Below are 19559 nucleotides of genomic sequence, written 5' to 3' on the forward strand. Positions count from 1 at the left end.
AAAGCCAATGTCTCATCCTTTTCCTCCCCCATGAACACAAAAGAATGTGTGGCAAGGCGCAAATATAAAACACAAGTGTTTCTGTGAAAAAGAAAAAAAAAAAAAAAATCCTTGCAACCCCCATGGACTTCGCTGGAACTCCTGCCAGCACATGAAGTTATTCCTTTTTTCAGTTGAAAGCGTCTGACTCGTGACTGAGCCAAGTTTGGAGCTGGCCTCCTACCAGAGCATTGTTTACCAGCATCCTACCTAATTGCAACAGAGTATATGCTAGCTATATGCTAAAAATACCCCGTGGCAGCAGGCTTAAAAGGAAGCAGGTGAACGAGTCAGCAGAGTTCTTCTTTACCGGGTGAAAGGCCAAGTGCTTGATGAGGCGACGCCTAGGGTAGAATTACCTGCACGCTCCTGTATCATCATCCCTTCCCTAAATACACACCCTTTCTCTTCCTCCGGGATAAGCGTGTCATCAGGGTAAAACTGCAACTGCTATTTACGACCACAGCAACACTACCTGCTTTGTTCTCCTGTCAAAATGAAGACGTATGAGTCAAAGGAGGGAATGGCACCGAATCTTAACTGTCTTGATCGTCCTGTAGTGAAGACACCGGCCTGGAGCTTCACCACTCCTCCGCCTCCACACTGCCTCCCTTATTGGCTTTGTCAATGTGCCGCAATTCATCTTGAACATCATTCTGAGTTAATGTGACTTCTCAAAAAAGTATGTGTCATAATTATTTAGATCATTTGAGAAAGAACATTTTGGTAACAAGTCACTGAGGATATAAAACCCTGTCTGGATGAGCTCCTAAATCACTTTTACATAAACGTCACAACAGCAATTTTACTAGCTCGAACCTAATCACATTTCCACTACACACGTCTGAATTGAATGTCATCAAATTAACACGGAAGGCTACAGCAGCACAAGGTTAAATGTGGACAAAGAGTAATTAAATGGTTGTCTTGTTAGCCTTATTAAGAACACTGCTGTCATCGGTTATGTACAAAGAAAATAAAAGTGGTTTAATCAACCGCAAAACACCATGAATGAGCCAATTTCAAGTTAAGATTGTACTCATATGGGAGCTGTTCATAATGTATTTACCAAAAACAAAAAACATGTATCAACCACGAAAACCAATCTGCAACTGTTTTGATAAACAATTCATTGTTTTTCATTTTTCAAGCAAAAAATGCAAAGAAAAAAGAAGATAGCTCAAGGTACACAAATGTGAGGATTGGCTGCTTTTCTTGGTTGTATATTTTTGTAGATTGAACATTTTGGTGTTTTGGACTTTTGGTCGAACTTAGTCTCGCATAACCAGACCTTTCTTTAGTGTCTGGCTGCACCCGTTATCATTCTGGTGTAGGGGAAAAAATGTTTTGGCTGGTTTGTAATTCATTAAACCGATCACAATCGTCCTGGGCGGCGGTAATTTGGCAGTAAGCTTCATTGACTAAACTGAACAAAGTCAAAACAAAAGATAAATGGATTTCCAGCACCATAAATCCCTCACAGTAGCTTTACTGCTCGATTTCTCTGTGTCAATTTGGCTCACCTACCAACCGGATGTTGTGACGTCCTTGGATAGAAAGGGTGAAGCCAGTAAAATAGTCCGTGGGACAAATCATAAGGCTCTGGGTAGCCCTGCACTAAAATGATTAATTTCTCCACCATATGTTTACTGTAGACTTATATTTACGGAAGAAAGAAAAGATATCTGCTGGCTGTGATTGGTTGTTCCTCAGTCACGTGACATGTGGTGCGCAATGCAGAATTCCGAGAGTTCAATTATTTTCATCTCGTGGCGCTGCTGTCGCACCCTGAGAATTAGACGCTAGGGAACGATTTTGTGTCGCAACGCAATGGATTTTAGGGCCCCTAAAACATCAATGGTAAAAATCGGTTTTGAAATCCATTCATTCATATCATAACATTTCAAGTCACCAACAGCGCTCCATCTCATCCACCAGTTGAGAAATATCATAGAAACACTGAGGCTCTTTCTGCATTATGTCCTGTCATGTCTGCTTAAAGCCGTGACAAACATTTACATAATTGACAAACATGTCTGAGTGACAAAAAGCCGTCACTTTAACACACAGATGAAGCCAGCAGTCATGTTTTCCATGTCTAAAAAGGGCTCAACAAACCCTCACAACCTCTACAACAACCATTTGAAAGAACATTGTCTAAAAAAAAAAAAAAAAAAAGTAAATAAATTCCTCGAGTTACTCACTCCATCTCCCCCCTTAATTTGAAAGTGATGAAACATGCCTTAAACCACAGAGTCCTAATGAGGACAATGTGACAGTAATCCTTTGGCTCCAAAAAAGGTGGAGATATACTCCCCAATTCTAATGAAGTGTTACACAATCATTTAGCTCACAAGAGTGCCAGAGTCACATTTCAAAGGGTCTGCATCACTCAGCGGGAAGACCGGGGGTGAGTGATGGGCAGCGACGCTCGCCAGATTCGTTTTTTGATCCACTATCAACGCAGCATTGGGCGAGGACTGCGGTGAGTTCAGCGTGCGATGCTTCCGTGACAACAGATGACTCATGGCAGCAGAATGTGATGGAGCAGGAAACATCACTTGCAATTACACTGTTAACTTCACGGGGATAACTACAGTAAACATGCTATTTTCGAAACACGTTTATGGGCCACTTGAGGGACATCCATCTGCTGGAATTGGAGAAGACAATGTGGAATAAAGCCCCAAAACATCTTGAAAATGTGATCTACATTTGCTCTGCTTGTTGCCTTAGTACAAAAATAAAAAAGGAGAAACAATTGAAGCCAGCGCCCAATATATCCTCGCGGGTTATACTGTGTACGTCTGTGCATGCAGTTTGGGTTTTATTGGCAAAGAACAAGGAATTTATTGCTTTTAGATGCACATTTCAGACGAATCTTCAAGAAATTAGGGTTTTAAAGCCAATTTGTTACGTAAGCATCTTTTGCATGTCATTATTTGTTAGCGTGACTTACACAGAGGTGTTTTGGAAATAAGTAGAAGCACTACACCCATACTGAGAACAGATTGGAGTAGAGAGAATTCTTTAAATATTTAAGAGGAGTAAGAACTAAGATATTTATTGGCCAACAGTACAAAATGTTCTATATATCTGTGGGGGGTTGACAGTGTTGTTGATCAATATCGATGACGTCCCTACCAGGTGCTGAGATTTTTGGCTTTTCAAATTCATTTTCCATCCCGCACCCCACCCCCTGGAATTTCAGGACTCCTCCAAAACGATCCCTGACGTATTTGAACTTTCAACGCAACAATGAAAGACAAGTGAGAAACCAATATCACCAGACACGACAGCTGTAAAACGTAAATATGTCTCCTCTTTTGTTGAAGCAATTGGAAAAGTAACTTCTCTTCATTATGAAAATGTGACGTGTGCGTGTCGTTGGGTTGTGAAAGCTCTGTCTAATGACTATTTAATACCCTCGTACACTTATCTAACATAGAAGGAAACATAACACCGACTACATGAGCAAAAACTACACAACCTTTGTTTGCAATTGGTTTAAAAAATAGACGCAGCTAAACTATAGCAATTTGTTAATTAATCAACTAAAAATTAACCTAACCAATTTTCTAAGTCAAAGTCATTTAAGTCATAGGTTTTAAGCAAAAAATTCACTATTTCCAGCTTCTCAAATGAGAATATTTACTAATTTTCCAAATCTTTCTTCATCTTCCATGATGGTAAACTCAATATATTTGGGTTTTGAAGTATTGATCGAACAAAACAAGCAATATCAATAAGTCTAGAACTGCGATTATTTTCATTGTCGATTAGTCTATCAATTATTTTGTTGATTAATCGATTAGTTGTTATATAAAATTTCAGAAAATGTTTGAAAAATGTCAAATCAGTGTTTCCCAAAGCCCAAGATGATGTCTTCAAATGTCTTGTTTCGTCCACAACTCAAAGAAATTCAGTTTATGGTCATAGAGGAGTAAAGAAACCACAAAATATTCACATTAAACAAGCTGGAAAAAAAATATTCAATTCTGATTAATCGATTATTAAAATAGTTGGTGATTATTTTAATAGTTGACAACTAATTGATTCATCTTTGCTGCTCTAAATAAGTCAAATTGGGCTCTGGAAAATTGTGATTGGTAGGTAGATGGAGCTGAGAACATGGATAAAATGGAAATGATTTTTTTTAGCTATACTAACTTCATAGCTCAATAAATGGCAATATCGGTCGGTTGGTCTACCACTTTGGTCCGGACTGAAATATCTCAACAACTTTTGGATGGATTGCTTTGAACTTTTTGCACAAACATTCATGGTCTCCAGAGGATGAATCACACTGTCTTTGGTGATTCTCTGAGCTTTACTCTGGTGCCACCACGAGGTTGACATTTTTGGCTTTTAGCGAAATATCTAAAAAAAATATTGGATGCATTCATTGCCAATAATTTGATACAGAGACTGGTTAAAAAGCAATAGTAATAGTAAAACTCTTGTTGATGTTTTTTTTACAAATTTCTGAACATCTGGTGTATGACTAAGTCAAAAGGTATGAAACTGCGGGTAGAGTATAAACCACTGAAATCTTAACCATTTGTCATCTGTGTTGATATCTGTGTAATTTGTGAAACACGGAGGAACAGCACCATTGAAACTTAGAGACGCCACTCTTTTGGGAAATATTGACTGCTTTAAAGTGGGACATGTCGTAGCCGGTTACAAAATGGTCAGAAAATCAGATTAACTAACATCTGTGGCTTAACAATGTGTTGAAATTTCTGGCCAACAAAAGTTACTATCTGGTTTGTATTGGAACAAAATGTCGCCCCCGCCCCCGCACCCTCAAATATTCTGACACGCTACTCACATTTTGAACTGCCTAATAATGGAAACCGTGCTACCATGGAGCTACTAACAAATCATTCTAGCCTTGTATGATCTTAGTGTTCAAAAATTCAACACTGTCAGCTCTCACGCAGCATCAAAATGTTGCACATAGCATGTCATCTTGTGGAGATCCACCGATTAGAGGCTGTGAGAACTGACTGCCAAAACCTCTGACTGCCCCCTCTTTGTCGATTAATCTAATCGGTCGTTTTGGTCTTAGTCGACCAAGATTTCTTTAGTCGATAAGTCAATTCTTATTTCCAAGAAACTTATGAGCATATCTCTGGTAAACACAAGATTGGAAGAAGTGGTGCTTTTGTGTGATTCATTGTGGAGAAACTCAGTTTTACAGATCAGAGTGTTAGGCGACTAAGCCCTAAGTTTGGCATCTGGACACTCATCTCTACCACATCTCAGTTTTTGATGGAGGGTGATAAGACGGATTTATATTTCGATAAAAATCTAGAGTAAATTTAGAGTAGTACAGTGAAAAAACAATCTAATTCAGTAATTACTCTCATGAAACAAAAAAAAACAAGACTGACGGTTTGCCAAAAGTCATGAAGACCATCTAGCCATGAGGGTATGTACTACTGGGAATTCAGACCAAAAACAGCCCTACATTCAAGAAAAAAATGCAATGAGCTGTGTGAAATTTCAATTATTAGTAGCCGTGTTGCCATTCAATTGTCAATCGACTTTTAAGCGAACTTTTTTGGAATGGCGCAAAAAAATAAATGCTAATTAGGCGCGTTCCATCAACTGATTTGGAGGGATAAACTTGGCTATAGCGCAGTTTGGTCAGAATCTGGCGCTATAGGCTACGATTGGCTGTAATCCACCAGTAAACAAAGTGGAAGAAGAAGAACAGGTTGTGAACCGGCCATCCAACCCATCTACGATAGAATAATGGAGAGAGGTCTTCAGGAATTTGTATCAATTGGGCAAGTTTAAATAGTTCTTTCATGTCAGCTAGTATTGGCCAAGTTTAATGCTGTCCGGAGACGAAGACACACGTTATGAGAATATCCGAGGATCTGCCAACAGCAAAAACAGCTGATCAGTCATGTGAGTTAAATGTTCACTATGTCAGAATGTATTCGGCAAAGGCATTTCTATATCCCATTTAGCGCATCGACAAAGGCAAAACCAGCCTCAACTTTTTGCGCAGTTGAGGGAGTTTGATCAAATTTAGCCATTTTCATCAAACTTTTCCAATGCAATACTTAGATATTTAGAGCTTTACCGCTGCCTTATATGGCCCAAAAAACAACGCTATGAGAGCAGTGAGAGTGAACCAAAACAGTAAAATTGATGGTCAGAGAGCAAAACAGTGAGCAGAAACTTTCAATAAAGCGCCGTAAACCTTATAAGAAGGGAGCTGCAGATTTGGGTGATAATTCTCTGTAGGTATATCACTACGAACGACCCCTTTCACACTGTCACATTGTTATTTCAGCTACTCCTGGGCGAACGCTTTTCCAGACCAGGTGGGATATGAAATATCTCCAATGTCTTATGGATCTACCAACAACTCCACATGGAGACATCTAGCTGGCATTCTAATCAGATACCTGAAACACATAGGAGCAACAATTTTATTCCTTCAAGATGCTCCTTAACCTTTGGGACAACCTGCGAGGAAAACTCATTTTGGTCGCTTTTTTGGTCATTACACGAGACTCATGACCATAACGGGAGGGTTCAAACATACAGATGGATGATAAGTTACAGGAAAAAACAACCTTTAAGTGTCTCAGTAAGGTGTTGAGACATTAGAGCAGATTAAATGCTCCTTGGCGTAGATTCTCCAAGTCTCTGACTTGGAAGGATGAACACAATTCTTCCATAAGATAGTCCGTCATTTTGTGTTTTGTGCGGATGGCCTGTAGATAGCCTGACAAATCAAGAGTCACCATCAGTCGGATACAATGCCCTTATCGCCGGTGACACCACAAAGCCTCCTGTCAATATCAAGCAATTAAGAACAGCTTCCCAAAATACTCAAACTCTTTCACTTTTGTTTCAAAAAGCCTCAAATCCATCTGTAACTGTAGATGAAGCCAGTAAGTGACGCTTGAGTTACTGAGTAATAAAATGAACACAAGAAAATGTGGGTGTTTCCAGTCATCCACCACATTACAAAAAACAAACATGTCCTGCGGGGTCATGGATGGAATGATCAAGACCTTGATCTCTGTGCCAAAGTCAAATCTTTCTCTGAACTCAGTCACAACAATACTGGAACAGAAAATTGGACTCTCCACACATCCATCACTTGACGCAAGATTTAGTTTGTATTCTGACAGAAGGTTCTGCCCTGCGTCATCCGGCTCTGATGGACTGGTCTCTCAGGGCAGCTGAGACATGGCGTTCTGAGTTTATGTGCTGGAATTCCCATGGCAAACTTCTCAGGACTCTCAGGTCCCACATGGTGTAAATCTGAAACTCAAAGTCATAAACTGGGCTCTCACTGGGCAGGAAAAGCAATATGGGAATCTTTTGGCAATCTCTCGATTCGATTCTGATTCTTGGTGTCACGATTCACTTCAGAATCAATCTCGATACAAAACTATCCTTGATTCGATAAGAAGAAAATGGGGCACTATATTGTGGCTCTTAATCCAGTGCACTTTACTAGTTTTGGTACAAAAGAGATTTTCCCTTGTGCATCAGACGGAAGACTTTACATCCTCGGAATTTTGTAAACTTGGTGTTTGAGAGAGGACAAACCAAACTGACACTAATGACTTTATGCCGAATGACGACCATACTGACTATCAACGATTAAACGGACAGTCATCATTAGGGCTGTGTATTGGCAGGAATCTGGCGATACGATACGTACCATGATACAGGGGTTACGATTTAATATATTGCGATACTGTAAAAAAGGCGATATATTGCGATTTTCAAACATTTTTTTTAGGAAAATATGCATAAAACACTGAGTAAAAAAAGTTTGTTTTTCCTGTAACGTCATAGCTCTACTTTGAGAAGGCACATACACTGAGACGGCGCATACCTTTGCAAATTAAATTAAGTATTGACTTTAATTAATCCTTGCATGTAAACTATTAATTAAAGTGTTTTTGAGAATCGATACGGTATCACAAAACAGAATATCGTGATACACAAAGTTTTAGATATTTTTTAACATCTCTTGTCATCACTAAGGCCGGTGCAGATTTTTAGATTATTTATTTATTGGACGATGGGACAAAATGTTTATGAATTGCAGCTGTTGTGGTAATCTACTGGTAACTTCCAAAATATTTTACTTTTGAACATCCTCCGGAACCAGCTGTCTGGCTAGAAAATATCTCCATAAACAGATATCTGCATATGAATGCAGAATCTGTAGGCAATGGGACAGAATTTTTGGTATTGGAAGTGATTGGACGGATAACTGATGGGTTCTGAGATAGTAAAATATTGAACATGTACTGGAGATCAGTCATTCCCAAAGCCAGAGGTTGGTCGCAGGAGATTTTATTAGGTTTGCCAAATAAATTTGTGAAATTTCTTCTTTTATTTAAGATGTATATCTGCAGTACACCTATGAGCCACACGAGGGAGCCTGAATGTTCGTATTGTTCTGATAATTGTAGCTTACTTATAAAAATGAATCTAATATGAAAGGCTAGCGTACATTGTTTGTTTTACTAATGAGAGGAAAAAAACAAATATCTGCTAAATTCATCTAAATGCATTTATTTGATTTATCAAATGGCTGGTTTACTCATTCAAGATAATATAATATGATGTGGAAATGGCAGTAAAAATGGTCAGGAATGTTCATTTATGCACAAATTTGTATAGATAAGGCCTATTGTGAATTGGGTCACGATGGTCATTTTTAAAAAGTAGGTCCCCAGAAAAACCTTGGGAAACACTGCAGTAGATAAACAAATCCAGAGCTGTTAATTATGTTGATTATGTGATCTTCAAACTGAGCTTTTCAGAGTTGCCATGTATGCTTGTTACACCTCCTCTTCCTCACCCTTTGAAGTTGATGTTCGATTTTTCTTTTAATAAATTAGAGAATTTTAATCCAACTGACGCTGCACTGTCATCTGCAGGCTTGTCTTGTCTGTATGTCTTCATAAATACTCTACATACATACTTCATCAAAGTGCTTGTTTACATCACATTGTGCCAAATAAAGAGCAACAGTTCAGATCGTTCTGTTATTTCTCTCTGAACATATCGGTAACGAATACATGGAACATTGTCTTCCCCTTGGGCAAATTGAAATTTTCCACCTGTAATTGCTAAATATCTGATCCTGTATTTTTCCATACAAAACAACACATACTGTGATTTTCCATTGTTTGCAAAGGAGGTAAGCAGACCTCACATTTAGACATAAGTGCATATCACTTCACTGCATTTCCAGGGAGTATTCTCTTTCAGACCCATGAAGAACAGAGTTCATAAAACCCCTATAGTCTCTGCATTTCTATCTTAATAGTAATAAAAACACAGCATGAAATATAAAACTATAAATAGACACTGAATATCTAATAATATCATATAACAGGTGCTTGCCAACGTTGAGCTCACATCATGCTCTACTGACCCCTGACTGTGGAAATCAATCGCAGCTTTATCCTTCCCCTAACCAAACACCATATTGTCTTCATTTCTTGTATTTGTAATGCAAAAGCTATTCTTGCAGCAACATGTCAAGAGGAAAAAAAGATCTTGGCTTACTGATATGGACACAAAAAACATTTATCAAAGCCACAGTGACCACCTATGGCTAGATAGATTTTGATCATGAGTACACTCTTGTTTTGGAATGATGAAATTCTGCAGTACGAGGCATCTAATTTAAGAACGGGAAAGGATCGTGTTAAAACACAGACCACTGAATCATCTTTTTGGCCCATGAAGCGTGCTGTGTTGTTGCCATGACGGCACTGTGTTTATCTATTCGAGGCATCCAAATGAATTACTCATGTGCTTCTATACACCCATCAAAACCTTTTGGTGCCACTGTGTTTCGTAAAGTCATATCAAAACAGACCTCACATTGGCACAACTGCTAATAGAAATGCAGCCTACGGACATGGTGTGAACGATGATTGTGGGGGTTGGTAGTGGATGTAATGTGGGTTGGGATTGCATCAGCTGTAGGCAGGTCAACACAAGTTGGAGACAAAAGATTTAGAAACAAACTGGGAGGGACTACCAGTACTTTTAATCTGTCAACTGTCAAAAGACCGGGACTTTAATTGTGAAACGTTCAAACGATTTCCTAGGCTGCTTTCACGCCTGTAGTTCAATTGATCTGGTCCGGTACCAAGGGGGAATTATGACATATTATTGTCTTTTACTTCGGGTCTTGTACACGTTGCACATTTTTTTTTTTTTAAACAAATGAACCAAGAGCTGTTTAAATTAAGTCATACAGACTGACAGGTAACTCATTGATCAACCGTCATCTTGTATCATCAGTGTTACATGGACCCCCAGCAGTGACAGACAGCAGGTCATGCAGCATTTGAATGCTTCTTAGGTGTATATTTATGTTCTGTGTCTCACAAAAAATGAGTGATTATGAGCGTCATTAGTATTATTAGACTGCAAATCCACCGCATGTTATAAATAATGACAAACAGGTAGAAACTGGACACATTTTAAATGGACCACCATGCCCTTAAAATATTCAAATTTAAATGCAGATTTTTCAGACGAAAATTCGTGCTTGGTGTGAAACGGCTTTTACCATTCTCCCTCTTTTTTTAGAGAAGTAGGGCGGGGGACAGGGGACGTTCAGGGGTAGATAAAAGGTCAACAGTATATGCCACATAGAGGTGGTGTACATCATCTGAAAACATGCACACTGCAAGTCTGTGCACGAGACGGTAGTTGAGGAAGTGTTTTAATTAGTACGATTTTGTCGAAAATGCATGTGTTTGGAAAGTACTGAGCATACGAGTGGATACAGTAAATGAGACTGTGATTATACTGCATGAGAGTTTGTAAACAGATGTTTTGATAAATTTTTGCTGTTGTTAAACGTGGCCTCTACTAGACCTGTAGCAGAGGTGGGATGCTGTGGCTTCTTAATGTGGCAGGAGTCAAGGTGAACTTTGACTTTTGAGATTAACTGTGAGGCAAACTAATGCATTGAAAACGCTTAAAAAAATGTATGTATTTTTAAAAATATGGTGTCTTTCGTACTTTTGATGCCTCCCATATCTCTGTAGCCAGCGACGAAGACCTTAATTAACGCATGTTAATCTTTACACATGCAGAACACACTGTCCTTATTTCTAATGCTTGGAAGTAACTACCGTTGGCTGTAAGTAGCACTCAGAATGATTGAACTGGTCATCTGGAGGCGCACAAGTTCAGTAAAAAGCACATGTTGCTTTCTTAAATTTTCAGTTCATGCAGTTGCCACAACAACACGGTGTTAATTTAAATATACTTAACCTTTTGTAGCCATTTACATCACAGATGGCTGACTCAGACTGAACCAGAGTCATCCAAAAACACATCTCCTTTAGAATTAATGCAGCCATTAACAACAGTTACACCCAACTTAACTGCCTAAAAGCACGCACGGCCCATGAATGCACCATTAAGACTCCCAAACCGGCCAGTTTCGAGACAAATATTAAAAGAAAAGACAAAAGAAATATATAAATGGCGTGAGTGCACATAAGTGTCCCATTTGCACAGCCAAAAATAAACCTTTGAGAGAGGAAAACATTTATTTTGAGTCAATTCACAAAACCCTGAAATGCACAAAACCAATTCTTTCAACTGTTTCTCAAAGAAAAGAGGTGTATTAAATCAGCATTAAGATCCACACAAACTCATGAGCATTAGTCACGTCGTTTTAAGGATTGCTGACTCGATTATAATCTCTGCATGCTTTTGGTTTGACTTTCTACATGTGGGGTGGACGGGGTTGACATGAACTGTCCCACAGTCCCTCCCACTGGCTCTGGCATTCAGGTACAGCTCCCTCCCTCCTTCTATAAAGCCTCTCATGTTAGCAGTGTAAACTTCAGACTACAACTCATGGTAAATTCTTTACAACCTTGGAAAAAAATCCAACTGCTAAACAGAACATAACACACTTGGATGTGCATCATAAATTCTCTACATTAAGTTACAAGCTCAAGCCTGAGGTAAGTGACTTTTTCCACAATTTTAATTGAAGTTTAAGATTATTTTTAAAAGATTGCCCAATAATTCTTCAGGTATTTAATAATGTAAATTGACTGAATTAAAAATTTTGAAATTTAAATTTTGGATATTAGGTTGAAGGACTAGGAGCTGAGTTAAGACTTTTTATCTAGTGGTTTTGGGTGTACTGATGAACAGATGTTTCTCCAATAATAATGATTTGTAATTGACAAACCAACAGACTGTGATTCTTAACCACCTTGTTGTGCAGCTACAAAGCCTAGTCAATGCTGTCTTAATCTTAATCAATCACCAGTTGTGGCAGCAGTCCAGAGTTGAAACTTCTATTCATAATTTTTTTATCTTTATCACTGACAGCTCCCAGCCAAGATGAGATTAGCTCTGTACACGGTCATCTGCTGCTGCGTTTTCACCACTGTCCTGCCACTGGTGAAAGGTGCCACAGGAGAGCTCAACAACAGCCTGAAAAAAAGGTGAGCTGAGAGAACATTGTGTTCATTTGCCAAAAATAGCATCATCATTTTGTCCTTTAACATTCAAATTAGGTTATCGCCCTTATTAACACAAGAGATATTCATATCAAGTTATGTTTGTTAGTAAATGAAGAAAAATATCCCTGTAAAAGTCAGTCAATTTCTGTTTCGCTATAGCTTGACAGATACTGGATTTTTGAGGCCGATACTGATCGATCTTTGAACCAGACCAGACAGAACACATAGAAACCATGTTTGATAAGAACCCCTAAATTGGTTGCTAGAGAATAGTGATTAAGATATGTTGCGAAAGGCAATTTACAATCTAGATAAAACTGTTCTCCAGTGGACAAACTATGTAATAGAGACATTGTCTATAAACTACCTCAAACATAATTTGGCCTTTCTGTACTGCAATTACTTGTTACTCATTAGAGATGTATGCCGATACCGATATATCTGTGATAGGGCTGTCAAAGTAAAGATACTGGCATCATATGAAACTAGAAAACCCAAGGAATCCATTGGTACCAACCATGTTACAAAGGAGGTTAAATAACGCTCCAAAGTTACGCTAAATTTCGGCGAGGAAAAACTGACATGGTTATTTTCAAAGGGGTCCCTTGACTTCTCACCTCAAGATATGTGAATGGAAATGGGTTCTATGGGTACCCACGAGTCTCCCCTTTACAGACATGCCCACTTTATGATAATCACATGCAGTTTGGAGCAAGTGAAGTAAGCACACTGACAGCTGTTGTTGGGCTGCAGTTTGCCATGTTATGATTCAAGCATATTTTTTACGCTTAATGCAGTACCTGTGAGGGATTCTAGACAATATTTGTCATTGTTTTGTGATGTTGATTGATTTCCAATAATAAATATATACATACATTTGCATAAAGCAGCATATTTGCCCACTCCCATTTTGATCTCCCTTTACAGGTACATTTTGAACAGAAAAAAAAGTGTGAATAATTTGCGATTAATTGCGATTATCTAAGGACAATCATGCAATTATCACAATTAAACACTTTAATCAACCGACAGCCCTAATCTGTGATAAGCCAAAATCGGCCGACATGTCACCCTGGCAGATTTGTCGGTCAGGCAATTTTCTCGTGCTCGCACCAAATGATATTTTCCGAGATGATAATGCTTAATGTCTTGAGCTACATTGGCATCAAATTAATCAATTTTTGTTAAAATTCTATTTTAAATGTGTGATGCTGTGTAGTAATGATATTATCACTTGATGTTAGTACCCTTCAATTTGTGTGAATTAGTGTCAGTTTCTGTTTTCACAACCTCTTTCGTTCTTTGTGGCAGGTTGAGGCTGCAGAGCCGCATGAAGAGAGACCTGTGCAACAGCTTGGTGACAGCTGATGAGCAGCACTCTGAACTCCATGTTGGACCTCAGCAGGACGAGAATGCAACACTTGTCTCACCTCCATCAAGGTGATAAGAAAAGATTAATTTTAAGGGTATTTTTGCCCTCATTCGATAGCTGAAGCTCTGCATTTAAAAAGTGTTAGGGATGCTAATTTAGTTTTTTTTTCTGACCGATAGCCGACACTCTTTAACCGATCATTAACTGTTAACTGACAAGATTAGTGCTTCGCATGCAGAGGTGCTGTGGTTAGAGTGCCTAACAAGCCACACAGCTGCAATGATAAGCCGATGCGTAAACAGGTTAAATCCATCATTTATTGCCAGCTGCAGTGTATGAGCAAAACGGACAACTGAGTCCCCAGTTCACCCGTCCGGGAGAGTTACTGTAGCAGCCACGATGCTGCGTGCATTGTCGAGGACACATGCAGCCACTTTCCCAGTAAGTCTCCACCGCATCAATTAGTTTAGCAGTAACGTTATAGCTGTGAACGTTGCAGTGCAGTGTGTTTACAGTTTATTTGTCGTTGAATAAATGCTACAACTCCTCAAGACCCAAGCCAAGTCCCCGTGTCTTGACAGCCACAAGCTGATTAAAGTGAAGGGGGTTAGCCCCGAAGCTAGCAACAACACCGGCTCAGGCTTATTTAAGGTGGGCTGTTAAGGTGGAGCAGATATTCTCCTTTAAGTGACAAGCCGCTCCTCTGAGTTTTGTTTTTATTCAATTCTTAATATTTCTTTTAACCGTATACCTGATGGCATTAATAGGTCAAAATTCTTAATGTCGGTTAACGGTTAATTATCAACTGCCCTAGTTTGAGAGACCCAGATGCAGTCTGATATTACAGGAATTACCCATCTAAATGAATTCAAAATGAAATGTCCACCATGTGAGAAAAGAGATATTTTTAAGATAACTGAAGAATGTGGACGATTTATTATCCTCTATTGCACTGATAAATTTATGTGAATTTAGATAAAACTTGATGACTTGGGTTCAAACCCTGTCAACATATTATGTGTTGCCAAGTCTGATTTAACAACCATGGAAAGCAGTCTGAAAATAGAGCATAAATATTGATTTTCCTCTTCCAGCTCTGGACTACATATCAGACCCAGGAGGTCGTCATCAACCAAATCCGGCTGCGCCCTATTCACATGTGCATACCACGACCTGCTCCACAAACTGCACCAGTTAACCAACAAGGAAAAAGAGCTCAATGCCCCTAGGATCCAGATTAGCTCAAAAGGCTACGGACGCCGCCGCCGCTCACTCCTGGACGTCGCTCAACTCGCCCTCCAGACAGGAAGACAAAGACGGAGCACTGAAGCTGGTCAGCGAGTTCGCAGACACAAAAGCACACGCACAGTGGCCTAAAGACAGACATGGAAAGGCAAAAGGAGTATCCTCGTTGGGGTTATTTGTTCACAGCAGATCAAGATAAGTCCCCTCAGAGGTTTTATACCACAAATTTACAACTAGATTATGCAGAAAGAGCGGCTACTATAACAGAGGAACATTTGCTCGGCTCACTCTGGATGATTTCAATCATAGATTTTGTGCTTATTCAAGCTTAGGTGCAGGTTTCAGTGTGTCTGAACAAGTATGTGATTCATGGATGAATTCAAGTCGGACATGTGCAACTTGACAAGAATGTGTCTCTTCTTCAGCTTCCAAAGTGAGCTTGGCAGCAGAGATAGAAGACAATTCCTGAAGATCTTCTCTGAAACGCCCATGAACCGAAGAGGAACCGAGGCCGTGACAGGGGAGGATTTGTTTCCTTGAAGAAACGGACACTACTGGACCCCAAACTGCCACATGCAGGATCCTTTCACAAGTGAACTGGATGTGGTGGACTGCTTATGAAGTGCAATTTAAACAATATGTACTACTATATTCAAAATATATAATTATCAGCTTGTATATAATAAGGACATATAAAGCTCCCTTATATTTAAACATACAACTATATTTTTATAAAATGCATATTAAACACGTCTGTTTTTGAATGTTTAACTTCAATGAAGTACGTAACTTAATTGTGCAAATACTTATCTTGTATTCTTCATGTGAATTAAGTATCTTTTCACGGAGTTATGCGTTATATTTTTGTAACAATATTGTGATGATTATACATTATTGGAAATTAATCATATTAGAGATGTTTTAAAGACATTTGTTTGGTTGGTGAAAGTCTTACATAGCAGCTTAAGAACAACTGCATAGTAGTCGTCTAGCTTTTGGCAGGACTTCGGATGCCTTGGAGAGTGATGGAGAGCCTGAAGTAGAAGGACTGATGAGCTAATAAAAGTGTTGTGCTGCCATCTAGCTTTACAGTAGGATACATATAACAAATGCAGCTTCAACAAAGCACTTATTGTGGTTATGCGACACGTTTTGTCTTAAAAGCCTTAGCTTTGAAATGTATCTGCTTCTTTATTTGAATGTAATAAATCTTAATTTGCTCATAATTCAGCTGAAATTACTTGACATGGTATTAGGTAACATGATTTATGGTCTTGTTGTGGTGAACGTGGCAGGGACTGTAATAGTTTTCAGCTGGCTGCAACGTCCTTGATTTTTAAATAAATGAATGAATGCAACAATGAAAAGAACTTTTGGTGACCTAATAACAAATATTCTGCATGTGTGTGATAGTGTTGGGAGGCAACACAGTTTATGTGCCTTGTCATTTTATGATGGTATGTGTAGTAAAATATGATTAAGTCCACATTGGTGTACATTCCATTCTAAAAATAACATGATTTATCAGCTGCACGATCCCAAAGAAACACATGTACTGAAGCTAAATTTGTCCTGGGTCAACATGTTCCTGATATTGTGTAATCACGGCATTTCAACGACATTAATTATCTTTCGGCGAAGAATTTAAGTTTTGATGAATGGAGAGAAAGGAGCTCAATGGAGGACTAGATAAAGATATTAATCACTATGGAATTTGACCTCTACTGACAGTGTGCAGACAGAGGGGTCACACTGTCCTGAAATTAGAAGCAATTTCACCATAAATATGGTTATTTGCATTAAAACATCAAAACCTCCCTAATGGAATGAGTAGATTATATAAAATTAATGGATTACGTTCATAACTTTCTAATTTCTTCTAATGAGAATCATTAATCTTTTCACCAATTCTTGTTTGCAATAAAATGCAGTTTTCTGTGATACTTAAAATGCAGCTTTAATGTCACTGTTTTATTAACTAAAACAAAATGAATGCAGCTCTTCTCAGAACTATTTGGGCCAACTGAACAATTCCTATTCATATACATATAATCTACAGGGCACCATTTAATGCCACACATTTTCAACACTTTCTAAGCTCTTTCTGCCCAAGTGGGAGATATTGTAGCCCTCAGAAATTCCAGATATCTGCCACTCATAATTAGGAGGTACACTGATAAATCTGCCATGACGATACATCAGTAGATATAGGGATAGGCAACAAGAAATTGCAGTAGAGAAATGCCAAACTAAGTTTGAGGTAGTTTAGAAACTGTCTCCATTAAATATTTTGTCCACCAGAGAGCGCTGACAGTGTGAGTATTCAACTGCAACATGTCATGCTGAGTATCTCTCTTGGTCACAATTCTTTAAAAGAAAAAAAAAATAATGTAAGGGATCCATGACAAGATTGATGATATATGTGCTGCTAGTATTTATTTTAAACTCTCAAATATCTATATCAATATTGGCCTTAAATATCCAGTATTAGTTGGGCTATACTCATAACTAAACTCATACACTAAAAGTGTGACAAATGTTTTTCCCCAGTCGTCTGTTCATATGTAATGTCTGCATGACATGTGCTGAACTCCCAGAAAATAAAAAAATATATATATATATAAATTAATTTTTTTTTTTTTTTTAAATCGAGCCTTGGAGGGAGGAGGAATCAAGTCTTAAAGTCTTACACTAATTATTCTACAGAGTATAAAGCAAATGTTATAATTGTAACAATCTAAATCAGTCTCTTTGGCATAATCCTAATTTGTCAGTGTCTTTATTAAAATGTGATATAAAACATTATAATATTAAATATTATTTTTCAAGAAATATTACAACAGAACAACAGAAAAGTTAAAGCGCAAGTACACAGAATTTAAATTCTGATCCAGCCATCCAGGGGCCATAAGAGGGACTTCACTGATGGTAGACTTTCCTTTACTGTCCAGATGGTGGTGTTGTAAGCTTTACTCCACCAATCTGAATCCACCTCAGCCCCAACTTGCAGAGGATACTCTATCCTGTATTGTCCAGGGACAAATGTGTACCACTGATGTTCATTAGCATTCATTACATCGACAGTAACTTTGCTATTCTAAATACCTTTTTCCTCTTTTAATGATGATCCCTTTTTTTCTGCTGTATCCCTTTTTTCTTCTCTGAATGAGAAGCACCAGTATAATTTGTACTGTAAGTAGATGAGAATTCAAAAAGGTAATTGAGACTGAGGTGAGATCACTAGGGATGTCACAAGAACCGATACGTTGGAACCAAGTCGATGCCAAAATTTTGAAAACGTGATTGTATACCTTTTTCTACAGTCCAAGCTCGAGACTAACGGTGTCCTGTCGTTCCAAGAACAATAGAAAAATGTGTTTGGGATGCAGTAAACTCACTATCGACATGTCCAGGGGACTGATAATGTTACATTGTGGACAACAAATCCAGGTTAAAATCGGCAGGATGAGAGCTTGTTAACGGTAGCTGTTAGCTCCGTGCAGGACTGTGCTGTTTACCGGCTGCTAACAGCTAACGTTAACTAGCTCTCATCCCGCCGATTTCAACATGGGAGGTGCCATTGATCTATATTATGATGCGTTCAAGCTATATTCAGTAAAAAAGAAATATTCGGCAAAGGTAAAATATAACTTAATCACGTTAGGTTCGAATGTTATCTTGTAAAAAGTCGTTTTTGGCGAGAAACTTGAAGGAGATATTTTCACAGCAATATGAAATAGATAATAGAGAGGAAGTTACGACCTGTTTAACTTCCGAACAAAAGCCAGTATGCAAATGGTAATAAAAGTGTATGTTGAAGTACATGGGATTTATTGTTTTACTGTTGTTTTTTACTGTGGTATTGAATTGGTATCAAGAACCATAGAATTTCACTGGTATCAACTACTAAAATTTCTGGTATCGTGATATCCTTCCTCAACACTACTGTATAATTCTGATAAGGTAAGGTAACTGGTTGTTCATCATCAGAAATATAACTAGTCATCATTGAGTGTTTTGGGTCTTTCTACATCAGTCATCCTCGCCCAGGCCACCCGGATAGGGTGAATCAGACCTGACCTGTGTCACAAGAGCACAAAGATGAATGTAACTTCCTTTTTTTGTGATTTTCAACACTTTCTTCTCTCTTTAAGTGGGCAGGGTAAACGCTGACCATTAGCTCAGCCTTAAATTGAGATAAAACGTAATATTTATCCGCAAATAGTATCCGACACAGAGCCTACGTGCACATGTTTGTGCAATCAGAGATTTTGCCTGCACAATGAACTGCACACACATCCTAAGTAAACAAAGATGGGTGTGGTTTATAAATAGTTTCCATGCTCTTGATGGCAGAAGTACTGGTGCAAATACAAGCTTCCTCCAGC

The 19559-nt window shown here is 38.5% G+C and overlaps 1 long non-coding RNA gene across 2 annotated transcripts in view; it reads right to left on the reverse strand.

Moving 5' to 3' along the window:
* The window catches only part of LOC119486449, a 68779-nt gene that overhangs the window by 25118 nt on the left and 24102 nt on the right, over positions 1 to 19559 (reverse strand). The window lies entirely within an intron of this gene.

This window comes from Sebastes umbrosus, chromosome 4, assembly GCF_015220745.1.
Source record: "Sebastes umbrosus isolate fSebUmb1 chromosome 4, fSebUmb1.pri, whole genome shotgun sequence".
Taxonomy (NCBI): domain Eukaryota; kingdom Metazoa; phylum Chordata; class Actinopteri; order Perciformes; family Sebastidae; genus Sebastes; species Sebastes umbrosus.